General features: G+C 50.6%; 1 long non-coding RNA gene across 1 annotated transcript; it reads right to left on the reverse strand.

Annotated features, from left to right (window-relative positions):
* Window positions 1-627: 627 nt before the first annotated feature.
* Window positions 628-9,308, reverse strand: LOC114011594 (uncharacterized). Its single transcript, XR_003553564.2, has 3 exons — window positions 8,420-9,308; window positions 6,628-6,813; window positions 628-1,930 (listed from the first exon to the last, which is right to left on the reverse strand). It is a non-coding gene; the product is annotated as an uncharacterized LOC114011594 (long non-coding RNA).
* Window positions 9,309-18,661: the final 9,353 nt, after the last annotated feature.

Below are 18,661 nucleotides of genomic sequence, written 5' to 3' on the forward strand. Positions count from 1 at the left end.
GGGCCCTTTTTTCCCCTGCCCCAAGCTTGGCCATCAGCTCAGGTCACGACAAACAGTAAACCTGGAGGCAATTTCTACATCTCTGGTTGCTACAAGTTTCCATCACAGAGAACATGGTGAGAGACACCCCAGCCATCAGAGGCAGCAGGGATCTGGACTTCGATACCATTCTAGCTAATCCCTCCCAGGCTGGAGCTCATTTTCAGCTCTAATTTTCTGCCTAGGATATAAACAGCAACCTCCCCACACACCCCCCATGCCCAGCAATCAAAGTCCTCTGCTTAAACTCTCCTAATAATCTTTTCCAGGTATATCTCATATTTTTGCATGAATATTACCTATAGAAGATACAGTCAATAAAGAGAAAAAACTCCCATTGCTTGCAGCAGAGCTAGCTCCATCCCCAGCACAAGCTTTCTTACCCTTATTTGCATTGCTTACATTGCAAACAAGCCTCACCTTTATATAGACACCTCCCCAACAGGCTTAGTTGATAACAGTCCCTTTAAATTCAGCAGAGTGCACCCCACTGTGGCTAGTGTGGAGCAGGGGGAAAGGAAGTGCTTTTATTATAATACTTTTTTTTAAAAAAAAAGAGATTTTTTTTTTCCCCTGATATTTCAGTGGTTAGAGCAGCAGGTCATGTACCTTGTAGGCTATGTAACCTGTCTGCTTGGGTTGTATGTGTTTGCTGAAGGGAGGTGAAGGGGCTGAGCTACTTGGTTGTTCCTTTTTTGCTTATAGCTGCTGCTGGAGCTGTTAGGCCAGCATATTTCTTGCATTTCATCTTAGATGTACATTGCATCCCTTAGAAATGCTTTGAGTAGGTTGCTGCTAAGCTATAGCTGTCTGAGCCTGGGGAGAGCTGTATCAGAGTGGATGGCCGCTAGCAGATTTTTGTAACAGCTTGCTATTAAGCATAAATTACCTGCTTCCAAAGCTGCAGGGAGATAACTATTTCTTTAGGGTTCAGTAACCTTTCTGGTGAGTTTAGGTGATGGCTGGCAGGGATGCTGCAAGTGCTGAGGGGCATCAGTTGCTCTTTGCCTTTGCAGCTGGAGAGGTGGCATTGCTGCTCCCCTTGCCTTGCTGGTTCCTCCCCATTGTGGGGGGGCATGGGTGTCCCCTCTCCTTTGCTCTGTTCCCTTCCTTGGGGGGTTTCTGCTTAGAAAAGCCCATAAGGCTGATCTACAAGGAGAGATGTGCCTGTGTTTGCTGATAAATAATGCTGTGGTGTGTTTGTGTCCTGCCAGCTGATGGAACTGGGTGTTGCAAGGGGCTCCCTTCCCTGTTCCATCACACAGGTAATGAGAACAGCTGCGTGAGGGCTGCTTGGTGACTACCTCAAGGTGCTGGTGTTCCTCAGTGACCTCCTCCTTTATCAAAGCAAACTTTGGAAAATGAGCAGGACTATTTATTTCTTAGGGGGAATTTGGGAGGATCTAGGTGCTCTGTGTGGGTTTGCACTGGGTGGCCAGAGCTGTGAGACTCGGGTCTGTTCTGTGCCCCCAGAACAAACCCTGATGGCAGTAGGAATTCTGTGGGGGGCTCTGAGCAAGCCCTTAGTTAGGAAGAAATTATTTTCTCAATTGTGCTCCCAAGGCACAGGGCTTAACCTAAAAGCTCTTCTCAGCTGCCTGCTTGCAGAAGTCACCTGGTGCTTTTGCAAGGGAAAAATCCCAGTGCTGGTTGTTCCAACACTAATTGCAAAATAATCCCAGTGCTAGTTGTTCCAGCACTAATTGCAGACTCGCTCTGAAGCTGCTTGGGCACCTGAAGGCACCACTGCAGAATCATTCCATGCACAAAGCCTTGTCTCCTGCAGCAGAGAGTTGGTGGGAACTGCTCGGCCACTGCTAAACCTTGTCTGGGTGCAAAACTTCTTCCCTGTTGCTCCTTCATGTCAGCATTTAGTTTACACTTGGTTCATCTGAAAAAAGAAAAGTAGCAGCCTTTAAACCATTTCCTCTTTCTGCAAGACCCACTGCTGAGCCAAGAGACAAACACAGCTCGTGGGGTTTGACAAAACTCTGACCATACATCCTTTGAGTTAGGTTCAGTGGGGGTGAAATCAACCTTTTTGTTATATAATAGCCTGGGGTTGCTATAAATACTGCTGTGCTGGCAGCCGGAGCATCGGTGGGGGAGGTAAGAGCCCGTGGGTGCTTGGCTTTGCTGGCTGAGCCCTGGGATCTCCTGGGAGGCTGGTGCTGTCAGGAACTTTCCTGCAACCATCCCTCGTGGGCTTGGTCATCCCAGGGACGTGACTGCCCTTTGCTGGGTCCAGAAGGAGCCTGGGGTAACTGGCGTGTGCTGCAGGGTAGGTAGGGCAAATCCCAGCTGCTGTGTACGTTGTTTGGAGAGATGAAGGTGAGGTTGTAGCAGAGGGAGGCTTAAAACCAGCTGATAGATGTCTGCTGGTGTGCCTGGCTAAACTGGGACCAAAGCAGGCAAAGACTGGTCTATGCATACACACGTAGCCATAGATAAGCCTCTGTGGAGCCCTTCATTTGAAGAAGGCTTAGATCTCACTGGGACACAACCATGGGATGCAACCCGTGTTTGATATGGAAGATCATTCCTTCACAAAACTTCTGTGCCAAAGCAAACACGCAGCAAAGCTTAAAGCAGAGAGTGATTTGTGGCCAAAGCTGGGTGAAAAGAGGCAGAAGAGTGGAGGGGGAAGGTTATGAAGGTATCAGACTAAGTTTGGGTAGGTATCTCAGGACATAGCTTCCAAAAAAGGCTGCCAAAAATTTTTTGGGCATGGTGCAGGCTGAAAATGGGGTGGACCAGGCACCTCAGATGATCTTTTCTGACTCCCATAAGCAGGATGGCAGCCTTGCATGGTGTATGCAAGAGGGTAAGGATGTGACATCCCAGCCCCATCACTAGATTTTCCTCATTGCAGGGACATCATCCCCCTCAAAATCGACTTCTAGGATCAGTGCATGCTTGATGCCAACCCCTGTGATTGGTCCTTTCCCCAGGAGCCATTCAAGCCTGGGAAGCAATCCCTGCTGCTTGGCTGGGAGCTGTGTGCAAGGCGCAAGCTATGTGTAAGCTTGCTAGGTTAGATATTGCTGCTGGTGTAGCACAGGCCTCGCAACATGGGCATCCTCAGCCCAATGGGGAAGACTGGGATATGAGAAGCAGAGGAGAAGGGGCTGGGGAGGGAGAGCCCTGAAGGCTGATCAGGCTCTCCAAGGAGGGGTCTGGGGCAGGGTCGGAGCTGGGGAGGTCCTCTCTGCCCACAGCAGGGAGGTAGCCTTGTGAGGCTAAAGCTAGCTGCCCAAAACCCCTGAGGGTCACAAGGGAAAGCTGCAGGCAGAGGAAGGGGCAATGGGTTCACATCAGAAGTCCTGGCCTGTCCTTTCTCCCTGTGGACATGGCTCACACAGACCCTGGTGCTCCAGAGGCAGGGATGCCAGCCAGTTCAAGGAGCTGATCCTGCCAAAAATAACCTTTCCAAAAAGCACAATTACTATTTTTCTGGCTGAATCAACTCCCCAGGGTGGCTCAGAGTAGACACAGGGTGGGAACATGCTGCAGAAGGGCTCAGTCTCAGCCCAAATTCAGCTGCAATGCCTTACAACTGCCAAGAAACTGCATCTGAAGAAGCTGGCTTTCCTCGTTTGCTGAGTTTTGCTCCAAAAACCTCTTCTAGGTCCATACCTTAGCGCTGGGTAGAGACCAGTCTTCTTTAGGTGGGAAGGCAAGAGGCTACACGCAGGCACAGAGCAACCCTTGCTTTGGGTGACCTGCTAGAGTTTCTCCCGGAACAAATCTCCTGCCTTTAGACCCCAAATTAAACTGGACCTTCGTTCAGAGAGATAAATCCCTTCACAGTTGGGAGACTGAATTTGAATCCCCCTCTGAATTTTTCCAAGCCGTTTATATTAAGCAGCATTTGCAATGGATGCTTAAGCGTGGTGATTTAGGTGACTATCATATTAGAATGCCTTGGGAGCCAGAAAACACAGTTTCTACGGGAGTTTCTTGTTGAGATTAAATAATTTTTTCCTATTTATCATTGCTGATTAGCAACACAGTATTTAGGATGCTAAATATCCACCAAGTGATACCTTTTGGCAACCATCAAGTTTGCAGGAAGGAGCAGCAAGGCAGAGGAGCTCTACTGTGCCATTTGCCCGGAGTTAAGCTTTGGGCAATCTCCTGTCCCGTTAGATAAATAGCTATCGTGAAATAAGGTCAGCTCCTAACGACCTCTCCCAGGGCTGTGCTAATTCAGCTGTTTTTGCATTCTTTGGGGAGAGCATGAACATGTTTTAGCACCTCAGTGTTTTTAGCAAAACGCAGCCACTGAGCACATCGGGAGCTGTTTGAAGGTGCTGGGCATTGCAAATGGGCCACCCAAATTAGCAGCCCATATGAGAGCTGTGCTGGGAGGGATTTTGCACAGATCTCAGCTGGAGGAGACACTGTCCTGGCAGCTGAGCAGCAAAAATGTCACCCTGACTGCTAACAAGAAAGCAGAAACTCAGCTTTTTCCCCTAAATCAGCCGAGAGAAGGCATTCTGGGGTTTCAAAATCTAACCTTTTCTCAAACTTCCTTAAAAATGTAACTTATTCCTTCAGTGGGCTCTCTTTCCCTAAGGCAAGAGGGGAAGTGGAACCATTTACCCATAGTGATTTTTAAAGTGTCTGGTTTTATTCCAGAGTATTTTACAAAGCTTCAGAAGAACCACAGTATTTAGATGCAAAGCTGAATGTTTAAGAAGGCGCTTTTGCATCAGGTCTTTTTAACTTTTTATGCTCTATCCCTCTGGCTGGTCTATCTGTCTGTTATAGAGTCATTAAATGGCTATATAAGATGTTGCCCAGCCTAGCAGGTATTTTTTTAGATACCTTAATAGAGCGATTATACTGTCTTTTTAAAATTGTTCCTGAAAACCTATCAAGAATGGTGGTATTTATGTTTAATTTCTAGATATAACTACACTTTCTGTATTTTGTTTATGCATGCCTTGACATAAAATTGGCACATCTATATAGTAGGTATGAATAATACTCTTCATAAATATAAGAAGCTTTTTAAACATTGTCCCAGCTAAATCCCATCCCAAATCAAACTGATTTAGAGAAGGAATAAGGCAAAAGCCTGAATCTATGCTTTTCTGCCCACGCTGCTCTCTTTAAATGGCCTGTCACACACTTCTCAGCGGCTCCCCGTTATCTTTTCCTGCAGAAAGCCCCGATGCAGCGGGCAGATGCATTTATCAGTGCTGTCCCCCCGTTCCTGCCTGCCCTGGATGGCTATCAGCAAAGGGGCTTGCAGTTTTACCGCCCGGTTGTAACGGGTGCATGGCTTTGTAACGATTTTAGGAGAGCCGCTGTTCTCTGCGCGGGCACCAGCCGCCTCGGAGCGATGCGCAGCGCGGCGCGTCCCTGTGACCCGCGCAGGACCGCGGCTCGGTGGCTTCCCTGAGCAGCGAGGAATGGAAGGGAACAGCCGTGGGGTGGCAGCGAGACGGGACTGGGCTAAACCTGGGTTCAGCTGAACCCGGGGTTCCCCGCTGCGACCCGCCCTGGGAGCTCCGGGGCCGGCTTCTGCGGGAGGCTGCCTCCCCCTAGCGAGTGCGGGGCGGCGCGGCTGGGAGGTGCGAGGGGTGCTGGGCGGCACCGGGGGCGCTGCGCGTGTTGTGGGTGCTGGGCTGCACCCGCAGTGCTGCGTGCATCTTGGGTGCTGTGCATGCTATGGGTGCTGAGCTGCACCCAAGGGTGCTGCATGCGTCTTGGGTGCTGTGTGTGTTGTAGGTGCTGTGCCTGTTACAGGTGCTGCGTGTCTTGGGTGCTGTCGTGTTACAAGTGCTGTGTGTATTACAGGTGCTGCATGTGTCTTGGGTGCTGTGTGTGTTACAGGTGCTGGGCTGCACTCATCGTGGGTGCTGTGCCTGTTATGTGTGATGCATGCATCTTGGGTGCTGTGCATGTTACAGGTGCTGGGCTGCACCCACTGCGGGTGCTACATGCATCTTGGGTGCTGTGTGTGTTGAGGGTGCTGCACTACATTTCTTGGGTGCTGTGCTGCATGCATCAAGGGTGCTGTGCATGTCTCGGGTGCTCTGCTGCATGCATTCAAGGTGCTGCGCTACACACATCAAGGGTGCCGTGTGTACGTTGGGTGCTGTGGGCGTGTTGGGTGCTGTGCTGCACACATCCCGGGTGCTGTGCATGTGTTACGGGTGCTGGATTCAGCAGAGCCCCTGTGCTGAGCCTGCGGCAGGTTCCTGCTGGCTGCTGCGGGGGAGCAGAGGCGATGCCCCAGGCAGGAGGGTCCTGCGGGACAGGCAATTCCTGACCTGGCACAGGATCTGCGGGTGCACAGATGAGTGGGCAGCTAGCTGTGAACCAGCAGCCTGAATTTATACTGAATTGGCGCTTTGGGTCAAGTGGCTGCTGTGTTTTTAATCTAATCCTAGAGCCCCCAGGCAGGATTTGTTGTGCTGCTGGATTTTTCATTTGCCAGCAAGGGTATGATTTCATCAAAGGAGCTGTATAATTTCACCGCATCCTCAAGGGCTTGCCTGCAGCTTAGCTCCTCCAGGCTGCCCTTAGCAACCAGTGCAGGCAAAACGGAGCTACACCACCAAAGGTTCTTCCTACCTGCTAAGAGCATCTCCCCAGGGTGCCAGGCAGGGCATGGGCAGCGCATGAGCACATCGAACCCCTGGTCCTCGCCCTCTGCCCTGTTACAGCAGAGCCTCTGCTCCTGGCACAGCCGCAGCTGTTGGCTCCAAAGCGTTGGATGGATCCTCAACGGGCAGCAGGCGGCAGCTCATGCTGGGGGACCTGCAGGAGAAATGCTGTGAGCTGTGGGGCTGGAGGCAAACAGGGCAGCGAGCTACAAGCACCCTCAGCCCGTCTGGGCTGACCTGCAGGCTCTTGACCCTGCTGTGCGGGTGGGTGGAGGGGGGAATATTTATTGCCCCAGCAGCAAAGATCATGGTTCATGTTTTTTTCTAGCCAGAGGAGTTAAGGCTGCTGCAGAGCTCTTGGGGAGGCATGTTGCTCGCAGAGCCGGAGGGAGAGGGGGAAAACAAGATCAGCAATTCCCTGGCTCATCCTTGCAAATAGGTTAATTCCCTTCCCACACAACCAGTGACCCCGGGGAGCCAGCGTGCTGCAAATCACGCCAGCGGCGGGGGCTCAGTCAGGAGCTGCAGCAGGGTCAATGCGAGCTGCAAATCTTCCAGCTGGGGAACATATGCAAGCATGGCAAGCAAGAACAGCAAGAGGGGTTATTTCCAAGCCTTTCTGCCTCGGCAGCTGATGGGGTTTCAAAAGAGAGATGTTGTTTTCAATGCCTGAAGTGAAAGGTGGGAGGCTGATGTTGGGGATGAGCGTGGCAGCGGCTGGCAGCTGCAAAGGGTCTCCAAGTGATAGAAGAGCAAAGGTCACCCATGGGTGAGAAATCTGGGGAATGGCAGCAGACCGCAGTGTCTGTTTTGGTCACACTTAGAGAATGAGCAGGATTTATTGCATAGAAGGCAAAAACCAAGTGAGCTGAATGTGCTAGAAAAATGGGGTCTGGAAAGAAGCACATGCCAAGCAGTAATGTTGCAGGGTATATGTGTGTCATTTGGCCAGTTAGGGAATAAATCAATCTTGTGGGCCAAGACCAGAATGCAGCTTTGCTGTTTTCTGGATTCTGAATCACGAGATGCTTTCCCCCTCCCTCCAGACGTGGGCCTGTTTCTGTTTTGCTTCTGCCATGTGTTGATAAAGGCTGAACACCGATGCTTTTGGGGCTACCAGTTAAGCAGAAGAGCTCACGGGCACTGGGGCCAAATTGATTTTCCTTGAGGAGACCTGCTTGGACGTCACCAGCGCAGGCACTTCTGGCTCTGCTGGGGCACAGGAGCCAGCCTGTCTTGATTTCTGGGTGTACCCTCCAAAAAGATGTGTTAGTAATAACCACATCCGCATCCCAGGGACAGGTTTCCCCTGCCAGCCCACCTCTCCCTCCTCATCTGCTCCCCAGGCCACCTCCCAGCCCTGAGACGGGATCAACCAGGGCTTTAATTTCAAAGCCTGCTCTCTCCCCCCTCCGCCTCTTTTTCTTCTTGTTTTACTTCGCCCTCCTGCTAAATTTCCTCCTGCCTTGAAGATACATATCTCCCCCCACTACTCTTGGGCTTTTATATAGCACCTATTAGCCTGCTACCTACGTGTCGATGAGGGGGAGCACAGATGTGCTGCAGCTTCCAGCCTTCCTCCGACCACCCCCCCTAAATCCCCCAGGACTCAAGAGGTCTGGAAAGCCAACAGCTACAGCTCCCCCAGGTGCCATATAACAGCAAGGGGGCTGTTTCCACCAAAGGGTCCCTGACACACAGCCCAGCTCATACATCAGCTGGGGGACTTTGATTCAGATAGCGATCTGCACAGGGCTTACCTTCAATTAAGGGTGAGGGATGGGTTTTATGACTCTGGTTTTCCCCAGACGATTGCTCGTCGGCATCAGAGGGAAAGGCATCGGCTGTTATCAGGACCCGCAGCAGCGGTGTGGGGGGAATGGGGTCTTCTCCCAGGGAGGGGGGAATGAGGGGTGCAGGGGAACTGGGGCAGGTTTCTCTTTCTTCTCCTCTCCAAGAAAATGACTGGTGGTAATTGAGCCTGACCCACTTTAGACCAAGAGTGGAGATTCCCTGTGACCCATTTTGTTTAAAATTATAGAGATAGTTGGGGAAATAAGAGTGGTAGAAAATGTGTACAGGCTGTGTTTGAGCACACAGTGCTCCTCCTATCCTCCCTCCCCTGTCCTCCCGGACAGACTCCAGCAGCCATGTGCCTGTGCTTTTGTCTGCAGGGCAAAATTGGGGTAGGGGATAAATAGGAAGAAATTGGCCATTTTCTGAGGAAAGTCAGTGTTATGACATGCAGCAGTGCAAATAATCTGCAGTACTATTCAGTACACCGGATATTAACGGCACCACCTAAAGAATTTGTGGGACTGGAGACAGGGAGCCTCTGTGCTGGTTTTGGGGTGTGCAGCCAAAAACGCACCCCAGCACAGAGCCTGTTTGCATCTGTTCCCCTGCTGCACACCCAGACCCCTCTGGGTGCATTAGAGATGGGCTTGGTTGCATTTTGGGTTGCTTACTTTCTTCCCGCTGGCAATAAATCTTCAGCCAAACCTGTGATCAGCTTTATAGGGGGGTGTCACCCCAACTTTCTGGGATCAGAGATACACTGGTGCAGCTCAGGGAGCAGCTCCAGGTACAGGGCTGAGCAGCTGCTCGTCCCTGCGAGCAGCACCGAGCCCTCCTCCGGCAAGTGGTAGCCAGCCGTGTTCCCAAACAGTATCTGCTGTTATTGCATTAATTACAGTAATCTAATGGGAAATGTAAACAGGAAAGCTCCGGGGGGAGATAAGGGGCAAGGGGACGAGAGGCAGGGGCCGACAAGCTCCCTCTGCCGCGAGGAATGGAGTTCAGAGGAAAGTTCATTTTTCAGCGAGCGGCTGGCTGCCGCTCAAAGGTGTTAATTGGGGTGGCCAGATAGCAACTGGGACACTGTCCCCAGCCGTTTCCCCTTTCGGTGACAATCGCATTCCTGGGGCTTGAAGTTCAGCCTGCGGGGCATGGCGGGGTCGGGGCACTGTGTTGCTGTGCGAGAGATTATTGCTTTTTTTAATCATCCAGGTTTTAATCGTACCCAAGCTGAGCAGCATTGCTCTGCTGCCAGGCAGCTGAGGAAAGGTGGAGGTGGATGGAAATGGCTCTTCCTTGGGACTTTCTCAGCACAAGGCATCACAGATGGATGCACTGGATGGGCAGGAGCAGCGAACTCACTGTTGGGGCTCTAAACCCCTCACCCTGCTTCATCCAGAGCAGAAATCAGCCCGCAGCGCTGCAATTTCCCTTGCTGCATCGATGTGCTGGCAGTGCCTGGGTGAAGCAGGCTTTTCCCATGTCCTGGCCCAGGGCTGCCAGCCCTTCAGCCCCTGCCCCACTCCTGTCCACCCCACCAACGCCTACGGGCGTCTTCTGGTTCTGCCTCTTGTGTTTGGATCCAGGGAAAGAGGATACAGGCTTGGGCAGGGAAGGAAACAGGACAGCAGTGAAGAAACTCCTTCTCCTTTTACTCCACCTTCCCCTTTTATTTTATTCCTCTTTAATTCTCATTTTCGTGTCCACAGAGTGGTTTCTTTGGCACTTCCCCCCTTCAAAGCTCCAGCCTCTTCTCCCTGGCTGTGCTTAAAAATGCTGTGCCCGAGGGAGAGGTGTTCTGTGGGGGTCTTATTTTTATTTTTGGAACAACCATATCCACAATCGTCGATCATCTGAAAAAGCCCTTTCTTAGCAGTTATTTTCCCAGTTATTTTCTCTGATCCTGCCTGGAAAGCAAACACTGTGAGCAGTGAAACTGGAGCTGGAAGACCCCAGGAGCCGCTTCTCCATGGGGAAAGTGTGAAGGCAGGCACCCAGCTCACGGTCGGGAGCTCCTGATGCTGCAGCATCCCCTATGCATTGCTGGGGATGTTTTGCCCCTATAGCCATGTGTGTGTATGAGGGTACGGTCCCCAGGCCCTGCATCTCCCCGGGTAACTCATCTCTCAGCACAGACCTAGCTTGGCCTTTTCAAGACTGGGAGGAGGCAGATGCCAGTTTCCACCCCTGAGACCTTTCTGTTCTCCTGAATTTTTTCCTCCTGGCCAAATCAGAAGAAAACCTAGGTTTTTTGATCTGAGCTCATTTCTCAGCAATGAGATTTTTTTTCTTCCCTGGCTGCTTTCAGTCTTTGGGGGGGGGGGGCAGTGAGGGGATGGAGGGGGGGAAGGAGGCAGATGAAATTACGGTTTATGTCACCTCCTTTGGCATTAAAGTGGCAAGTGGGGAATGACGTTTGAGCTGCCAAAACCATTTATTTTTATTAAATCCAGTTTCCACAATAAGAAACACTCTCCATCACGTTCCTCACTCCTGCTGCCGGATGCTCCCAGCTCATTGCATGCAGCTCCCAGGAGGATCTGGCCCTTAAGGAGCAGGAATCCAGGACAAAAGTCTTTCCAAAATACCTGTGGCTGGAAGATGATGACCAGAAGCACATCAAAACCTTGTGCAGATCCAGAGAAAGCTTTCGCTTACCTTTGCATTCAGCTTGCACAAAATCCATGTTCAGTGGATTTGCATCGTGAGCTTGTGATGGGAGCAAGGAGCTGCTGGGGATGGAAACCTGGGATGTCACGTCGGTCCCCGTGTGCTCACCCCAAGGCTCCTGCTTGGGTCTGCGTGAGTGGGTCTGTCTGCCCTGTGGCTCTGCTTCCCTGTTCTTGCTCCAGGAATGACGACCTAAAAAAGAAACAAGGCAAATTGCAGTGTCGCTCAGGGCTTCAGCCAGAAAACGGAGCCAGCCTGAGAGGGCTGTTGGCACGCACCGGGCGTGCTGTGATCCCAATTAGCTGAACGAAGAGAAACCCAGTGAGCAGATGACCCCCCCCCCCCCCCCCCCCCAGAAGATAGTACCAGCCTCGTCTGGTCCATATTTTCTGTGATGAGCTCAAGGGGAGACATTCTCAACACAGGCTGATGGGTGGGAGGAGGAAGATGTGGGACAGTGCTGGTGGTGGTGGTGTTCTGCTTACTGCAGAGTTGTCATTGCTAAGCTGCTGCCTCAACCCCAAAACTGGTGTGTGGGGACACAAAAGATGCTGCAAAAGCAAGAGAAGGTGCAGTACCACCACCCCATTTCCTCAACTCATTCGACTTGGGTGAAAATCCTCTCTCCTTGCAAACCTGGCATATTTTTTGTGCAGCCACTCCAGCAGAAGCATCCAGGAGGTGGGCTGCAATACATACAGGTGCGTAGGTGGAGCTGGAAGCCCTCCACGGGTGAAGCGGCCCCACTACCTGTGTGTGTGGGAGTGACTTGAGCGAGGTGTCATTTTGCAGAGGTTGCATGCCAAGCCAGCTCTGGAGAGCCTGCCAAGATAAATGGCCACGCTTCCTACAAAGAAAAAAATTTCTTCTGAGTGGCCAAGCAGAAGGTAGACTTGCTTCAGGGCAGGTTTCACTTTCACAGGAGTGTTTTGAGTGTTTTGGGGAGGAGAAAGAGAAAATGACAGAGTGGGCTTTGTGAGATGCTGCAGTGCTGCAGACACCCACTCCAAAAATGTGCGGGCTGGGAACGGCATCCTGGATCTGCTCCAAAATGCAGCTTTGCTATTGAAAGGAAATCCATGTACATGCACACATATAGGCATATACATTACATGTGCCCGTGTGTATAACAAAGAGGTGTGGTTATATTCCATTTCTCCATAATTTGGCAAAACAGGCCAGAATGGAGAACGAGACTCCAAGAATGCCTGTTTGCAAATGAGCTTTTATTTTGCCTTAGGGAGCAGAGGTTTGCTGGGGCACCGCGAAGATGTGTGAGCCGAGGCTGAAGGGCTGTGGGCTTGTGCAGTGCCATGCACGGGGTCCCAGCTGGCTGCAGCAACCTCCTGCCTCCTTCCCAGGCTTCACCTGGTGGGGCAGCCCCCCATGTCATGTTCCATGTGGTGGTGGTGGTCCCACCGGTTCAGCATCACCACCCCATCCCACCCCGATAATCGGTATCATCAAAGCAAACAAATGAAAGTGGAGTTGGTGGCATAGGTGTAATCAGACCAGCTCAGAGAGTTCTGCTCCAGGGTGAAGAGCAGAATTGATGATTAAAATTAGTGGGACCGTAACCAAAACATGCATAGTCCTGGCTCTGGCTTTCCTACCCGCCCAGAAGACAGATTATTTATTTGAATAGGAGCTCTTGCAACTGGAGATTTCTTGTAACTGATATTTAGGATTTTTTGAGGGAGAAGAGTTAAATATGGAGAAGAAATGGTTGGAAATGGGCTGTGCATGCTCTGCGTGAAATGAGTCATACTCAGAGGCAAAAGCCCCTTCCCTGGGGTCTGCCAATGCCCCTGGCATCTCTGGGAGGACCTTGTTACATCCTCCCTGGGTTTGAAAACCAAGTGTCACGATTGGAGTGGATTGTAATTTAGTGACTTTGTCAGAGGAAATTATTTTGCTCAAACCAAAACAAATTTAGATTTTTATTTGCAGACATTTTTCTTTGCAGGCAGGTTTTGTTTCTCTTTCTGAGTGTGTCCTTGTGTTTTCATTTGGAAAGGAAGAAAAAAACCCTCTGGTACTCTTGGCAAACAATTTTCCCCTTGCTGCTCCCACCATGAGCCTGAGCAGAGTGCAGAAATCCTGCACATCTCTTGTCAAAGTCTAAATTAAATTAAATCTATGGATTTGAAAGATGTTGGGAGTGGTAGGAATCTCCTCCTCTCCCTGTCTTTTGTGGAAGTCCGCAGTGTCGCTCCTGCCAAGCCTGTTGCTTTGACTTCATCTGGATTTACATCTATGTCATTGAGAGCGTAACGTGGCTCTGAACCTCTTTGAACTCTGTTGTCTAGAGGACAAGGAAAGCGTGTAAACCCAGCTATTAAAAAGCCTCTCTTCTAGTGCTGGTCAATTTAAAATACATCTGGAACAATAAAAGGAGGGACTGTGCCAACACTGTGCTTGCTGAGCCGTCACCCCATCATCCTGCTGGCTGCAGAGCTCGCCACTGCCCCTGCCCTGTTTTCCTTGCTTTCAAGTTGTCTTCTTTATAACCAGAGAAAAGTGACGCGTCTGCCAGTCTGCTCTGAAATGCAAGTATCCCAGAAGGTGAATTTGTGAATGGTTGGTTGGTCATTATGTGCCTCGGGGCCATCATTTTATTATTTTTTTTTCCACGCCAGTTGAGGGAGGAAGTTTGCAGGATGTTATCAGCATCCTGTTGCTGTGACCTGCTGAGCAATAGCATGTAAATATGTCTCCCCTTCACCACACCCCAGTGTCAACCTTTTGGCTCCTGTCTGCTGGCCATGTTCTGCAAGATTAATGTGTTTTTCAACCGTGGACGGGACCATATAGCTGAAAGGGATGCATTTTTATTTTTTCTTGGGTGTCTTTTACCAATTTCCTGGTATGCAGTGCTATAAAGCATTTCTGGCAGCATTTCTGGAGTGTGTTAACGAGACCATTTCTGGCATGGCGCAGGCATCTTGCCATGGGACAGCCAGCAAACATGGTCAAGGTGTCTCATGTCTGTGATTTGGGAGAAAGGGATTTTGGCTTTCTGGTTAGATAGTCACTGGTTGCAGAGCACCACCAAAAAAAACCAACAACGCCCACAAAAATAGCCCAAACCCAACCAAAAACCGAACCAACAAAACAATAGAATAAACCCAGGAATTATTCTCTTTGTCTTGAGTGAGGACAAATGTTTGCTTTTTAGCAGTTTGAGGGGTTTCCTCCAGAGCAGGCAGTACTGCACAGCTTGGATGGACCATGTACCATGTTCTCACGATATTGGCCATTATCCACCTAATTCCATGTTCCCTGTCACTACAGCTACAGGCAGAGCAGCTTTCCATTGGAAATAGCTTTACTGCAATCAAATCCTTTGCAGGAAATACCTTCATTTCACTTAAAAATGTTAAGAGAATATGAGAGACCCGTTTGAGCCTTCCCATTTCATATTGATGTTCATGTAATTCTATAATCACATGGTACCTCTAATATTAGCATAATATTTCAATTGCCCTGGAACAAAACATTCCAATGGTTCCAAATATATATATTTAGGCATTCTTGTTCCAAGGGGAAAAAGAGAAGAAAGTGAAGTGCCAACTCTTCAGACTGCCTCAGGGTGAAAACTAAACTCAGAAACTCCTCTCAGAAGATGTTTTTTTGCTCTTTCTGCGTTTCATAGCCCAGCCCATCTGTCCACATTGCTGGCTTTGGAGCATCATCATAGAAAGGTTGAACACACAAGCTTGGCTCTTTTCCACGAGCATCCCTTGGGGATGTGCAGCACCCAGGTTCGGACAGCCTGGGCTTGGCAAGAGGAGAGAAATTCATTGCCCTGGTGCAACTAGTGTCTAGGCTTGACTCAGCCCTCCCACCCTGCCTCACCGCTGCCAGATCTGGTACCCAATTTGAGTGGGGTTTAATGGAAGGATGGAGATTTTGGAGACCTGAGGTGCTTGTGCATTTTTGAATGGGTGAGTGGGTACAGAAGAGGATCATCTTCACCTCCTGCACAGGGAGCCAGGCTGAGCACAACCCCCGCGAGATGCCAGAGACCCTGCAGGCAAAGGAGAAGCACGAACAGCCCAGTGTGGAAAAGGCTTTGCCCAGAATAGGGATCATGTTAGCCACCAGAGAAGCCAACCACGAGACTGAAAGTCATGGGTAGCCAGGTTTTGTTGGCTTCCCAGCTCACTGAGCTACTTTTGTGTTTGCCGTGTGGTTTCTGAACTGCTGGGTTACACCATCTCAAGTGGGGTGAGAAAACTGAAGGCTTAGGACAGTATTGGGGCAGGTGTCATGTGATTTTCCTATTCTCTGTTTTGCTGGAGACAATATTGGTCTATGTAGAGGAATTGTAAAGGAATGAAGGCAGGTTAATTAACATTGATAATATACAGCTGTGGGCTGGCTTCAGGGGCGGTGGGTTGGCTGACGTGGATGATGTGCAGCTGTGGCTGGTTCCTGCTAAGCAGTTAAATAGCTCTGAGGGGGATGGAAGGGGAGTCCTGGATGAAAAGAGACCTAGAAGAAGCAGAGGGAGGAGGGAGAGCACCCAGGGTGTAGGAGAGGCCCTGGGAGAAGCAGGGAGGCTGGGTGAGGAGAGGCTGGCTGGGAGTAGGAGCCTGGAGATGGAAGGGTCTGGATGCAGCAGAGGCAGAAGCTGGGTGGCCTGGCCTGAAGAGAATGAAGAAACAGCACAGACAGTAGATGAACCTTTGAAACCTTGTGGGGGGGTTGGTGGCTGTGCCAGGGCAAGGTGTGGGAACTACTCACTGAAGTTAACCTGGTGTGGGATGGTAAAAGCCTTGTAGCAGCCGGCTAGCTTTGGTAGTGCTGTGACAGGTCTATATAGTCTTGTCCATCCAGGTTCTGCCCTGATTTAGGATTTTACTTGCTGGACCCTGCTGGCCCATAAAAGCCAGGTGGCTCTGGCAGAGAGGCAGCACTTCTAGCAACTGGGTAGATGCCACCACTGAAAATTCATCTTCTCAGTAGTGCCTTGTCTCATGATGCTCCTGTGGCTTCTTCCTGCGGCTTTTCCATGTCCATGGGTCTTGAAGCAGCCACCCTGCCCAGGCTTCCCAGAGAGATCCCTGCGTCCTTTCCCCAATCTCAAGCTTCTGGCTCTGCTCCTCTCTCCCAGCAGCTGTCTGCTCATTGAGAAATTACTCCCCAAGGCTGCTTGGGAATACAAACGAGCATGCAACAGAAACAATAAATTACACCAACTGTCACGGGTCCTGCCAGGAGATGCAATAGCTGAGGCTGGTTCAAACAGCATTAATTCAAAACGCTGATAGAGAAGCTGCTGGAGTTATTGTTATCACGGTGCCTTGACAGGGCTGTCACCTCCATGCCAGCTGTTGGGGTGACATGGTGCATTTAAGGATACTTCCTTAGGAGGGGTTTGTTGTTGTCCCTCCTTACCTGCAGATTTGCTTTGCAAATGCAAAACTGCTGGGGATGTGGGTTTGGCTTGTGGAGCTGCCCTGAAAATCAGGTCCTGCTATCCTGACTCCAAGCTGATGGGATCCTCGTGGGACCAGCCAAGACCTCCAAGGAGCGATGGTCATCAAGTATGGTGTATCAGCCAGGCTCCTCTGTGCTGGCTTGGGTTTCAGGCTTTTCACCCTCTGTATGTGCTCAGTGTGAGCTCTGACAGAGCTGAGGTCTGAGGGGTGGGTGCATCAAGGGCTGGAGGCTCTGACGTGGTTGTGGCCAAGGAGGAAAAACTGGAGCCGCTCTCGGCTCCTGGAGAAGCCACCATCAGCTTTTGTCATCCCAAGGATGCTCAGTGATGCACCAGCTGGATGCCCCAGGGTTGTGATGTTGTTTGTCCAGGGCCCTTCCTACTCACAACAGACCAAGCCGATGTTTGTTTTAGGGACAAAAAAGCAGCCTCCAGAAAGAATGATTCCGATTTAAGGTCCTGTGCAAGCTGCTCGTTTCTTAGGGCTCTTCAGGGAACTTTCTTTCAACCCTGTTTCTATCCAGTGGCCTATTTTTCATCTGGTTGATGGTAAAGACACCCTGGCTGGTCCTCGTTGCCAGTGAGAGGGTCGGTCATGGCTACGCAGCCTTTCGTAGGATCTGTCAAGTAACGTCAGCCGTGCCTTTGCGCCCTGCACCTGGGGGACAGTAAATCTGTAGGCAAACATTAGGCCTTCCTGAAAAGCTTGACATTGCAGGGAGAAAATAAAAAGCTGGAGGGTTTTATTATCTTTCGCCTTATTGTCTTTTTTTATTACCTTTTGGAGTCACCCTGGAGAGCAATCTCCATCCCACATCATGGCCCTGCCAGACTTCCTCTGTTGTTGCTGTGACCTAAGAAATACAGGCCAATGCCTTCCTCTGCTCAGAGCGTTAATGAACCCAGCCCCTCATTAGAGCCTTTTTTCTGTGTGGTCTGGAGCTTCAGTGGGTCTTCCAGGGCTTGCCCCCCGCCTGCCCCCCCCCCCCCCCCCCCAGATCATCATCCCTTCTCCTTGAAAATAGGGATGAGAAGCTGCACTTCCATTTGGGGGATGGAGAGGTTGCAGGTTCCTCGTTTGCATGGCTGGTGCTGTGGTGGGAAGTTTCTGAACCCCCCCAATAATTCAGGGCTGGCTCCGAGGGCGGTCTGCACTGAGGAGAGGCTCGGCATCTGGCAGGAGCCTGGAGAGATGCTTCTTGCAGGGAAACTATGTGCTTTGCTAATTCATGAAGCACTTATCTTCTGCTCCTGCTTTTAAGGAAGACAGAGTTGGAGCGGAGGAGGTACAGGGCAGACCAGATGGCCAGTTGCAACAGGCGTATATCCTTTAACGAGAAGGTATAAATGAAACACCATTGCTGAGGTCAGCATGAGATTATAGGGACTCCTTTTTGCCCTTATCTCTCTGAAATATGCAGCCTGGCCTCTGCTTTCCTGTGAAATCAGGAGTCGACTAACAAACTGTATGTTGAAATGCTGAGGTGAATGCGCTGATGCTGATGTTCTCTCGCAGCAAGGTGCCCAGCTGCATCCTTAGCTGCAGACTGGCTTCACCCCTTTAACACCAAGCCCTGGAGGTACTCGGTGCCTTATTCCAACATCGCTGTAGTCCGTGGAGTTTTCCAGCAAGAAGTCATGCTCCATCCTGTGGTTAGGGAACTGCTGGACATCAGGTGTGACGGTGATAGCTGCTAGGGTACATTCATGATGTAATTTCTCGGTGTTGATCAAGGTTTAATTTGGATGTACTGTTTGGATTTTTCCCCTAGCAGGCAAAGAAACCTTTTAAGGAGGAAAAGTCATGGCAATTTCCTTCCAATTTTTGCTTGCACCTGGCCACCCATTCTTACTACCCCTTCCAAGAAAGCAGGGGATTTTTCAGTCTAAAAGGAAGGGTGGGCAACGTGCAGTCAGCAGGTCGTGGCCCGGTGAAGGTTTGCAACCTGGAGGGGATGTGTACCCAGCCAGCCCACATTTCAGTGACGGGGCTCTGTGCGGGTGGCCGGCTTCGCCAACCCTGCCTGCAGGGTCTGGCCTTCCTCTCCCGACAGTGACTAAGGTCCAGCTTCTCTTCCTATGTGTCTTC

The sequence above is a fragment of the Falco peregrinus genome, chromosome 14 (assembly GCF_023634155.1).
Source record: "Falco peregrinus isolate bFalPer1 chromosome 14, bFalPer1.pri, whole genome shotgun sequence".
NCBI lineage: Eukaryota > Metazoa > Chordata > Aves > Falconiformes > Falconidae > Falco > Falco peregrinus.